Below are 12,183 nucleotides of genomic sequence, written 5' to 3' on the forward strand. Positions count from 1 at the left end.
GTATATGGGTAGGTGGTGAAATTTGTGGCCCCAAAGATATTATATTTTTGGGACAAAGGCAAAACATAAACAGAATTTATAATAACAGCATTAAAATATATTTTCTGATCTTTGAACTCAAGCAGTCTTAGGAGGAAAGTTGAACCTCACTTCTAACATAGTAACCTGATTTGTAAACTAAGAAGGATGGATTAGGTTTTAAAGTCTCATTTAGCTAATCTATATTAGCTATTCTATAATGGAATCAATGAAAGGATAGTGTTTTCTAGGTCTTGGTATCATTGAGAATTTTAACAGAACATATCAATTTCAATTATATAAATATAATTGAATATAAAATAAATAAATATAAAATATATAAATATTTTAGTAAGAGAAAGCCTCTCCCAATCTCTGATAGTGGAGTGGGAGTGGAGAGAGCCGCAGTTCAAACCACAAACCTGCATCTTCTCTGACCTGTCAACTCTTTCTGCATTGGGTATTTTTCCATGTTTAACACATCTGGACAACTGAGAGTTCATTCAGGTGTAAATGAAATGATTGATGGTCAGTGGGAGGGAGGAGTAGAGAGAAGAGCTATGCTGGTACCTCCCGAATCCAGTATATGTAGGAAGTTACTTAGTTCACCAATAGGTAAAAAATCCATTTGGATTTAGTATTCATAAGTATTTGAAAATAATGTATAAGATACTCACCAAATGGCAACTACGTTTCTTAACAGGAATTACATAACCTATGAAAATATCCATAATATAAAAACATTTTCATGAAGTGAACCTTTTATTTCTTAGGTTTGTTATAACAAGTATAAAGAAAACATGTGACAGAAACATGGCTCCTGTTGTACCCATATTCATTCCCAATAGAGTGTTTTAAGCTGGGCATAATCACAAATATATTTTGTGAGGTTGGATCTCCTTTTATAGCCAAATCATTAGTGCATACTATATATAGTATCTAATAAGAGCTCAAGCTCTGTAATAATCATACCCGACTTCAAATGCTGGTATTGTCACTTGCAGACTGGGTCAATTTAGACAACTCTTTAATTACTGTAAGCTTAAATTTTCTAATTGGTAAAATCAATAATGATAACATTCAGTATGGTTTGGGAAAGATTAACATATATCAGATAATAGCATATTTTCTTAGTTAACATTTGTATTATTATGGTTGTTGATTTTACTGTGGATAACAATGGGACATTTACTCTTATTGCTCATTGAATATAATCAACCACAATATCAACTACATATGTAGAGACAACTACTAAAAAACCACAAATATGTCTAATATAAAAGAATTCATAAAATTATTGTCAAAGAGCATAATATTCAAATGCATCCTATCTAAGCTTGTACTTTGGTTTCCAGACTGCTAGTTTCTCAGGTATCTGTCTTAATGTCTGGTGACTAATCCTATTGCTTCTAATGGGAAGTCAGATAATCAGTTCAAAGTCAGAGGATCATCTTCCACAAAGTATGTGGTGGGGCAGGAAGACAAACACACACATATGTGCACTGGTAGTCTGGAAATAAATTAAGTATTTTATAAATTGCCATGCTTCCTGTTTATTGTCTCAAATAATTTACCAGGTGTTCACAGAAGCCAACTTTGAGGTTTCTAAATTCTTTCCATCCTCTCTAGACCCTCGGGCAGTTCTTACCTCAGTGAAAGATCAAATTCTCTCAGAGCACAGGAAGAGAACTGTTTATTACAAGCAGTAAGTGCCAAACACATTATTGGAAAAGCAGCAAAAGTTGTTGCTCCCTGCTCTGCAAGAACACCTCAATTTTCTTCTTGTTTTTGTTGGAGTTTAGCTGATAGCATTTAAGGAAGTCTGTAATATAATACCAAATATTTTACATGAATATGGATGTCAAAACAAACATGAGCAAGCTTTTCTAAATTAGCTACCTATTCTTTCTAACTAGGTAAATCAACAAAGAAAAGTTTTACCAGCATAGCATTTTCAGAAATACCACAGAAATAGCACATCAGCCAAGGTTTAATATTAGTCAAGTGTTACAAGTTCACCTCTCACATAGCATTTCCAATATACCTGGTCAGAAAAAAAAAAATATTCTTAATCCTGTGAAAGCAGAAGAATGCCAAAGTCTTTCATGATTAATGAAACATAGACAGAAAACAGAGATCTTTATATTATGTTTTTAAGAGTTTTTTTAAAAATTTCTAAATACATAAGGAGAAAGTAAGATTGATGTATAGCAGCTTTTGTAACCACAGCATTGCACTTATATCTCAACATTTTCAAGAATATTTAGTATAAACTTTAATAGTACCTCCTATAATGCCATTTGTGTCAAAAGATATGCAGTCCTCAAAAACCCAGTTAACATCATTACTCTTCATTGACATTTATTGATCTGTATTTCATTCCCTCCTGATTTTCTTATCACTCTTGTAGTTTCACTTTACCATAAAAGTGTTTTTAGCACCATCAGGATGATATTAGGTCTTTTCTTTTTTAAGATAAAATGTTCTCAACCTTTACAAAAGAATAATATTATTCTAAGTTTTATCATTATTTATAGTGAAACAGAATAATCTAAAATTTTCATAGCATGACATACTATTAAATAGTTATGAAAATCGATTATTTAAACAAAAATTACTATTACAGGGAGCCTAGTTCATTTTAATTCCATTATATAAAGAAATCTCACTTTTAAGCTTATAGAATCAACTATCTAGAAAATTTTAAATAAGATTTTTTTAAAGTTTGCTTTGTGTTATGATAGTTAATGTCAAAAATTCAACCTCACTGTGGTTTTAATAACATTTACATCTTAAAAATCATTTACCTTTCAAGCGATAGCTGCGTTTTTTATTATTTCTGTTTGTCTTGTAAAAAAAATAGAATCAAATGTTTGAAAGGGGGAAGAGAGCTCACCTCTGAAATAAAAATACAGTTATAACAAAATAGTCTATGAGTAAAACCAGAAGCATTTACTGATTTTCAATTGTCCTCTACAGATAAATTTTCACTTCCTCCAGTGACACTTACCACTTCTTAAATGATTACAGTCATGTGTCACTTAGCAACAGGGACATAATATAAGAAATACTTTATTAGGTGGCTTTTTGTTGCATGAACACCACAGAGTGTACTTATATAAACCTAGGTGGTATAATTTGCTACATACCTGTTTTATATGGTAAGGCCTCTTTTCCCTAAGCTACAAAGCTTTGGAGCCTAATTCTGTAGGCAATTGTGGCACAGGGGTAAGAATTTGGGTATATAAACACATCCATAGATAGAAAAGGTAGAGTAAAAATACTAGGTCATAGGAATTTTTTAGTGGCATTATTATCTTTTAGGACTATTGCTAGTGAAGTGCTAGCATCCAGAGTCAGGTATGATTACTTCAGATATTGAGCTCTTATTAGCATTATATGCAGTTTATAGTTGACCAAAACATCATTATGGGACACATGACTTCAATGATAGTCAGGTAGGAAAACAACCAAAGAAGCTATCTGAAACACTTTTACCCCCTGAAAAAAACTGAATTTAAATTCTCCTGATAAAACAATTTTAAATAAAATGGTCATAAGAAACAGTCGTCCCAAAATTGTACTAGTGAAGACATTTTCATTCCCTAACAATTGAACTCACCTATGAATTCCACTTTGATAGCTAACAAAATTTTACTATCAAAGCAAATCAAATTATTTCTATTTGATATTCTTTTTTTCTTTCTCCCTTTTTCCATGGAATTTTTTTCAATAAGCTTCTTGGTTTTTGCTAGCCATTTAAAGTTCTGTATTTAGTGCCAAAAATCAAAACCTTTCTAGTTAGAGTTTATTCTAAGGAATAAACTTTTTTTGAGAAATCACCACTTAAGGAACCAAAATGTAATCACTTTGACATATATTTAAAAATATACTTTCACATTATTAGTTTGACAATTGTAGTATATTCAAAGAATATCCAACTTTAGGAAATAATCTTTGTCTCAGATCTGTTTTCTTGTACATGTTTTTCTATTTTCATAAAGGTCATATAATGTAAAGTTTACCATTTTAAGCATTTTAAGTGTACACTTCTGTATGAGTATATTCCCATTCCTGTGAAATAGATCTCCAGAACTTCTTCAACCTGTAGATCTGAAACTTTATAGCCAATAAGCAATTCTCCTTTCCCCTTCTCACTATCCCCTGTTAATCACCATTCTACTTTAAATTTCTCTGAATATGGCTAATTTAGATTGTTAGGTAGAATTCTGCGGCAATTTTTCTTTCATGACTGGTTTATATCACTTGCCATGATGCCTTCTAGGTTTATCCATATTGTAGCATGTGACAGGATGTTTTACCTTAAGGAAGAATCATATTCCTCTATATCATATTTTGTTTTTCCATTCATCCATGATACTCTTTGAGTTGCTTCCAGTATATGTATTACCAGTATATGTATTTGTCCTCCTTAGTGTCCCATTTGATCTTCAGAGACCCTGCCTTATTCTGTCTTAGCATTCTTAACTAAAAGAAAGTGAAAGTGTCTTTGTGAAATATGAATTTGAAATCTATTTCCTGTTTTTGTCCCAGTTCACTTATCCTAGCAATTTATAATATGCTCTGGAGCCCTACAGCCTGGGACACAAATCTCAGTCCCACCACTTGCTTGTTGTAGGACTTTTGGCAAGTGACAAGGTCTGAGCCACCATTGCCTCTGACTTAGTACCTACCTTTTTAGATTGTTAAGAGAATTACACAAGTTCACATATGAAAGCACTTGAAATAGCACTGTTTGCATGAATAACATTCAATATATATTGACTGAAATTTTGTACCCAATAAGTTAATACCTCAAAAAGAACAGAAAGCTTAACTCCCTTTATGAAATACTGAATACATGTAAACAATAATTGAAATACATAAATTTATGAAAAAAGATGAATCCACGTTCCATGTTAGTTTTTTCGGCTTATACAACAAAGCAGCAAAAATTGAATGGCTTAAAGTATGATAAATTTATTCTCTCACAATTCTGAATGTCAGAAGTCAGAAAACAAGGTGTCACTCCCTCAGAAAGCTATAGGAGAGAATCTTTCTTTGCTTCTTTCTAAATTCTGGTGATTCCCGGTGATCTTTAGCATCATAACCCCAACATTTTCCTCTGTCTTCACAAGACCTTCTCCTCTATCTTTCATTCTTCTGTCTCTTATGCATAGTCATTGGATTGAGTTCCACTTGGATAATTCACATTTCTCTCATAAAGAGGCACCTAATTATCTCTGTAAAGACCTTTTTTTAAAAAAGTCACATTCACAGAGTATGCATTATGTGTTTCTTGGGCTTAGGACATGGAGATATCTTTTTTGAACTTACCACTCACTTTCCTGTACTACACTTTCTTTCCCTGTACCTATACTACACTTTCCTTGTCTATAACATTGGATCTTAATTTAACAGATCCCTTTAAAGTAGAATTAATATTATTAAATAGTAGAACTGATATACTAATTTAGATTAATATAGTTTTACATTTTTATCTAATAATATTTAAGAGAAATTTTGGTTTTAATATTTAAGGAAATATTACCATTTGCCTGACTTTTTTGTTGATGAAAATAAATTCACTAAGCATGCATTTTCATTTAAGCCTTCAATTAAGAATGCACTAAAAATTAAGAAGACAATTTTCTAATTATTTACAATTGAGGTTTTCCAAAATTCTTCATTCAATATATTGATGATGTTATTAACTTCTTAAACAATACAAAAATGCGGTGCTTTTGATATTGTCACCATCTTTGGTACACACACTCTTATGTGAAATTTGGAGTCTAGCAGTAGATGGAAAGGCAGATGCTAAAAAAAAAAAAAAAAAAAAAACCAAAGCACTCAAATAATTGCTATCTCTAGGGAACATGTTGGCAAAAAATATGCAGAATTTTTGAAACAAGAAGACAACTAAATCTAAGTCATGCTCTCCTTTGAAATCTTTGCATTTTTTAGTTAGTCCTTGGCTTTAGATTAAGATGCAATGATTTCCCTTTTCATTTAGAAGGGAGGCAGAAAATCATTCAGGTGGAGAAATATGAAGGAGAAATATGATAAATAAGTCAAGGCATAATTTCATTTAAGCCTTATGGTCATCTTGCAATTTCATTACTAAGAAGGAAAAGTTTAAAAATGACATTAAACATGAATACATTTACTATAAAAATAATTTTAAAGTGTTATTTATAATCATTTTGATTGATTGTAATTATTAATTAAAGTTAAAATTTTAAATTAATATGATGTTCATCAGAAAATATGTATTAAAACTAAAATAATGATAAATTTTACTTTGAGAAACATTATCATACAAAGTTTACTTTTATCTTTTGAAGTGGGAAAGTGGATTATGTCTATATCAATATATACGAAGGTAAAGATCTATGAAGCTTCCAAAGTCATTGAGTCTAAGAAGGAGATATTACCTGAAAAAATGTGTAATTTTTGTATATATGGAAAGGGAGAATATTTTAGAGGTACAATTTTTTTGCTCAGACATCTTTGACTTGGTAAAGTTACATGTAAAGAAAAGTTTCCTAGATTCCCCATCTCATTTGTCCATGAGCTAAGAATCAAGATTATAACATGTTTTCACCATGTGTGAATATTTTTAAATGAAATTTTATTTTTATTTATTTTTATTGTTTTTAAATTGTTAGACAAAATGATGTTCTGAAGTATATATTTATTGTGGCATAACTAAATCTATTTCATCAACATACTCATTATTTCATATGATTATCATTTGCACATTCATGCTAGAACACTTTTCAAGAATACAATAAATTATTAAATGTAGAAGATTATAAGTCAGCTTGAGTGTCCATCAACAGAAGAATGGATAACAAAAATGTGGTATAATGCAGCAAAATACCACATAGCCATACAAAGAAGGAAATCCTGTTATTTGCTACAACATGCAAGAACCTGGGGAATGTTACACTAAGTGAAATAAAAATTGCATGTTGTAATTCATAGGTGATGTCTAATAATGTTGATATCTTAGAAGTAGAGTAGAAATTTCATTAGAAAAGGCTGGGGAAATTACAGGGATGAACTGGGAAGTTGTTGTCAAAGAATATAAAAGTACAATAAATGGTATAAGTTCAAGAGATCAATTGTGAAATTTTATTAAATTAATTAAATCTATGTCTCAATGATTTTACAAAATAAATCAACTTTCTTATAATTTATTTCAACCCTCTCTTTTCTTCCTTTTTATCTTACTTTCCTCTGTTAGATATATAAAATGTCAAACTAATATAATTTTACAAAAGTTGTGTCTCACTATTATTATTATATTTACTTTATTATTTTCAAAAGTCTAATTTAATGTCTTAGATTCTTTTGATGATACCTCTCCCAGGGGGAAAAAAATGGTTCCATGTGCATTATAGTACATATATTGGCACTATAGGAGAAAAGGAAGATCATGTACTTTTATTTTCAACTGTTACCAATTATTAGGTAAACCAATGATAGCCTTACTTTATTCATTTAATAAATGTTATCATTTTGTTATATATATATATATAATATCAAAAAAATCATGCTGCACACTTTTAACATATGCAAAGCAATCATGAAATTTATTTGGAAAAATAAGAGACCCAGAATAGCCAAAGCAATCCTTAGCAAGAAAAGTGAAGCAGGAGCCATCACAACACCAGACCTAAAATTGAACTACAGAGATATAGTAACAAAACCGGCATGGTATTGGTACCAAAATAGATTTGTAGATCAATGATACAGAATAGAGGACATAGAAACAGACCCACATAGATATGGTTATCTCATACTAGACAAAGGCGCCAAAAACATTCAGTGGAGAAAAGATAGCCTGTCCAACAAATGGTGCTGGCAAAACTGGAAATTCATATTCAGCAAAATGAAATTAAACCTCTGTGTCTTACCCTGCTCAGAAATCAACTCAAAGTGAATCAAAGACTTAGGCACTAGAACAGACTCTGCCTAACAGAAGAAAATATAGAACAAAATCTTCACCATGTCAGCCTACACTCTAACTTCCTTAACAAGACCCCTAAAGCACAAGAAGCAAAATCATGGACCAATAAATTGGATGGATTCAAATTAAAAAGCTTCTTATCAGAAAAGGAAACAATAAGTAATGTGAGAAGAAAGCCTATAAATTGTGAGAAAATCTTTACCACCTATACCTCTGATAAAGAATTAATCTCTAGGATATATAAAAAAAACTCAAAAAACTTAACACCCCAAAACACGAATAACTCAATAAATAAATGGGCTAAGGAACTAAATAGGTACTTCACAGAAGAAGAAATAAAATCACACAACAAATATATGAAAAAGTATTCAATATCTCTGGCAATTAGAGAAATGCAAATCAATACTACACTAAGATTTCATCCCACTCCAGTCAGAATGGAAATCTTCAAGAATACAGGTAACAATAAAGTTTGGCCCGGATGTGTGGAAAAAAAGTTACACTCATACATTGCTGGTGGGACTGCAAGTGGGTACAACTATAGAAAGCAGTATGGAAATTCCTCAGGAAGCTTGGAATGAAACCACCATTTGACACAGATATCCCACTCCTTGGTCTATACCCATAGGACTTAAAGTCAACATACTATAGTAATGCAGCCATGTCAATGTTTATAGCAGCTCAATTCACAATAGCTAAACTATGGAACCAACCTAGGTGTCTTTCAATAGATGAATAGATAAAGAAAATATGATATTTATATATCATATTTTCTTTAATATATATTTTTTCCAATGGAATATTACTCAGCTTTAAACAAGAAAAAAATTATGGCATTGTCAGTAAATGGATGGAGTTGGAGAACATCATGCTAAGCAAAATAAGTCAATCCCCCAAAACCAAAGGCCAAATGTTTTCTCTAATATAACAGATGCTAATTCACAATAAGGGGGGTGGAGCACTAGAGAAGAATAGAGTTACCTTAGATTAGGTAAAGGGAAGTCGATGGAGGGATAGGGAGGGGATGTGGGGATAGGAAGGATAGTAGAAGGGAACAGGTATTATTACTTCATGAATATATGTGACTGCATGACCAATGTGATTCTACAATATGTACACTCAGAAAAATGAGAAGTTATATCCCAACTCTGTATGATATATCAAAGGGTATAAATGCATTCTACTATCATTTCTAACTAATTAAAACAAATAAAAAATTTAAAAAACAGATTATACTCCAGAAGAAATAAATAAAGAAAAAACATCAGAAACCAAGCAGCTTATCCAGTTAAAAATGCACATCTTAAAAAAAAAACATAATTGAGAAAAACTTTGTTCACTTTTAAAGGTCTTGTTAAACTAAACGTTTTAGGACTAAACTGGTTTGGCATCTGTTCCACTGGAGAGTTCATCTTCCTATTCTTGGCAAGAATGATGTAGGTTATAGTTAATGATAAGATAATTGGCCAACGTTTTTGTTGGCAAAACATTGAACACATAGCAACATCTAAGTTTCACTCACCATCAGAACCAAACATTGAGAAAACTAGGGATAATTTTGGTTTTCTATTTATATTTAGACAGTGCAGCAAAGGTAATGGAGCACAGAAGTTTTTTAATTATATACATTAACTCATAGAATAGTGTTTTTTTAGTTTTTTTTAAGTAATCCAGAGACTTAGTAAATCTTTATTGTTACCAAAAGATGTTTAAGAATTTCTTCATAAAAAGTAAAAGTCAAGTTATTATGGTGTCTCCAAAATGCAACTACAGAGAAAACCTTGTATATGGGTAATGATCTTAGGAAATGTGAGTGAAAGAGAGAGGAATGAGAGAAGATCCAGTAAAGGAAGAAAGACAGTGAAGGGTACACTTATTAGAGGGTCCCTGCAGTGGACCACACTCTATTGGATTCCTCCAATTGTCCCACTAAACATGAAAGATGGGATTCATCCACCAAATAATCTATCACTTAAGGGTGACACCAGGATGGAAGCCCAGTACACTTTTGTTTTGGGAGGTGAAAAATGTCACAGATGGAGAAACACTTGAAGCCACTTATAGTAGGTGTGGTTCTCTCAAGATAAGGCTAAAGCAGTTTTCCTCAATGGTAGGAATCAAGGGAATATACAGGAGGGATTCAAGAATTTTCTCCAAATGTTTTGCAAAAATTTGACCCCCAAAATATTTCTGTGTGGAGCAAAACACAGAATCCATAAAATTTTAGACAATATGGTATATGAACGAGGGATTTATATTACTGTACTGAAACAATTCCCACAATATGGTATTTTTCTGAATGTTTCTGAACAATTCATTCTAGTTCCTATGAATGTAGTCCATATTAATTTTTCAAACTTTTCTTCTTTTAAAAATTAAGATGTTCTACCTGCTCTTTAAAATTATCTTTAGGTTAGCAGGCATACTAGTGCACTGCTGTATTTCCAGTGAGCTGAGAATCTGATTCAGGATGATCACAAATTCAAGGACATCCTCCAAACTTAGTGAGGCCCTGAACAACTTAATGAGATCTTGTCTCAAAAGTAAAAAATAGAAAGGGCTGGGCATATGCATCCATAGTTAATCACCTTGAGGTTCAATTCCTGGTACAAAAATAAATGAATAAATAAATAAATAATACTTAGGTGAGATTCCTAAAATATCAATGTCTTTTAATTAAAATTACACTGAATCTCAAGAAACTTAATATTATACACATACATTTATGTATACACACTTGTCTTGAAGCTGAAGTTAAAGTTACTTTATAGTCAGGCACAGCGCTCTGTAATCCCAGTGGCTCAGGAGGCTAAGGCGAGAGAAAGGCAAATTCAAAGCCAGCCTCAACAATCTAGTGAGGCCGGGAGCAATTTAGCAAGACTCTGTCTCAAAACAAACACACAAACAATAAATAAATAAATAATAAATAACAATAATAATTTTTAAAATGGGCTGGACATGTGGCTCCATGAATAAGCACCAGTGTTTAATTCCTGGTATGAAAAAAATTATTTTATACACTATTATTAAAAAATAGTATATATTATTTATAGCAATATAAATATATTAGTAGTCAAGTCATTGACTTGAGTTGCTTATAGCATGTGAAACTTTATTTTCTTTCCACCAGATAATATTCAACTTTTTATATTGGCAGACTTAATAGATATGATTTTAGCAATATTTTTATTGGTGCATGGTAACTATACAGCATAGTGGGCTTCAATGTGGCTAGATCATAAAAACATATAATATAATTTGAACAATTTCACTCCCATTCTCTTTCTTTGCTATCCCTTCTTACTGCCCCCAGATTCCCTTCCTTTACACTGTAGTCTCCCATCTACATTCTGAGTGAATTTTTAGAAAAAGAATCTTAAAGATTGCTTGCAAAGTACTAACCCATTCCTTGGACCTAGGAAATTTGATTTAGGAGAAGTGGCAGGTCAGGAATTACCTACAGTGATAAAGCCATTTGGACATTGTCTTTTAGTATGTCCAGTTTTTAAAATTCACAATGCTTTCAACTCCTTTTTTTCTGTTCTTTTATTCTTCCTTCCTCTTGCCTTTAAAAGCATCATGTTGGATTTAAGTGAAATATGAAATTTTACACATATTCTATTTTTATTCTTTAGTAGTACTTCCTTCTAGTATGTGCACTGAAAGTTTGTAATGTGCAATGGAAACTACCACAAGTTCAAACTAACTGTATCTCTTTTCTTATCAGTCCTTTGCTTAACCAACGGAAGTGTAGTTTTTGTGAATGGACCTTGCAATTTGGGCCAATATTTTGGAAACAGAGAGTCTAGCCATTGTGTCTCTAAGATTGTTTGTTTATATGATTGCAGTAAACACAGCTGAATAACTAAAATTCAAAGCAGATTCCTGAGCAAACAAATTTGACCTCAGTTTTCATGACACTATGTTCACCCTCTGTTAGATGCATATGCTTTCTCACCTCCCAAACTGCACATTATATAAGTGATGGTATATTTTATTCACTTTTTTATGCATTACAACTATAATTGCACAGAAAACTACTGCCTCCTAGTTGATCTTTCACCCCTAGAAGCATCATAAAAATGTTGGCTTCTTTGTCAATAGCTCAAAATTCTGAGGGGAAGTATTCAATTAATATTGTGAAAAGATGTGATATAGAAAAATAATTTGTTGACTCAGAGTTAAAT

This window comes from Spermophilus citellus (assembly GCF_964194105.1).
Source record: "Spermophilus citellus genome assembly, chromosome: 3".
NCBI classification, from domain to species: Eukaryota; Metazoa; Chordata; class Mammalia; order Rodentia; family Sciuridae; genus Spermophilus; species Spermophilus citellus.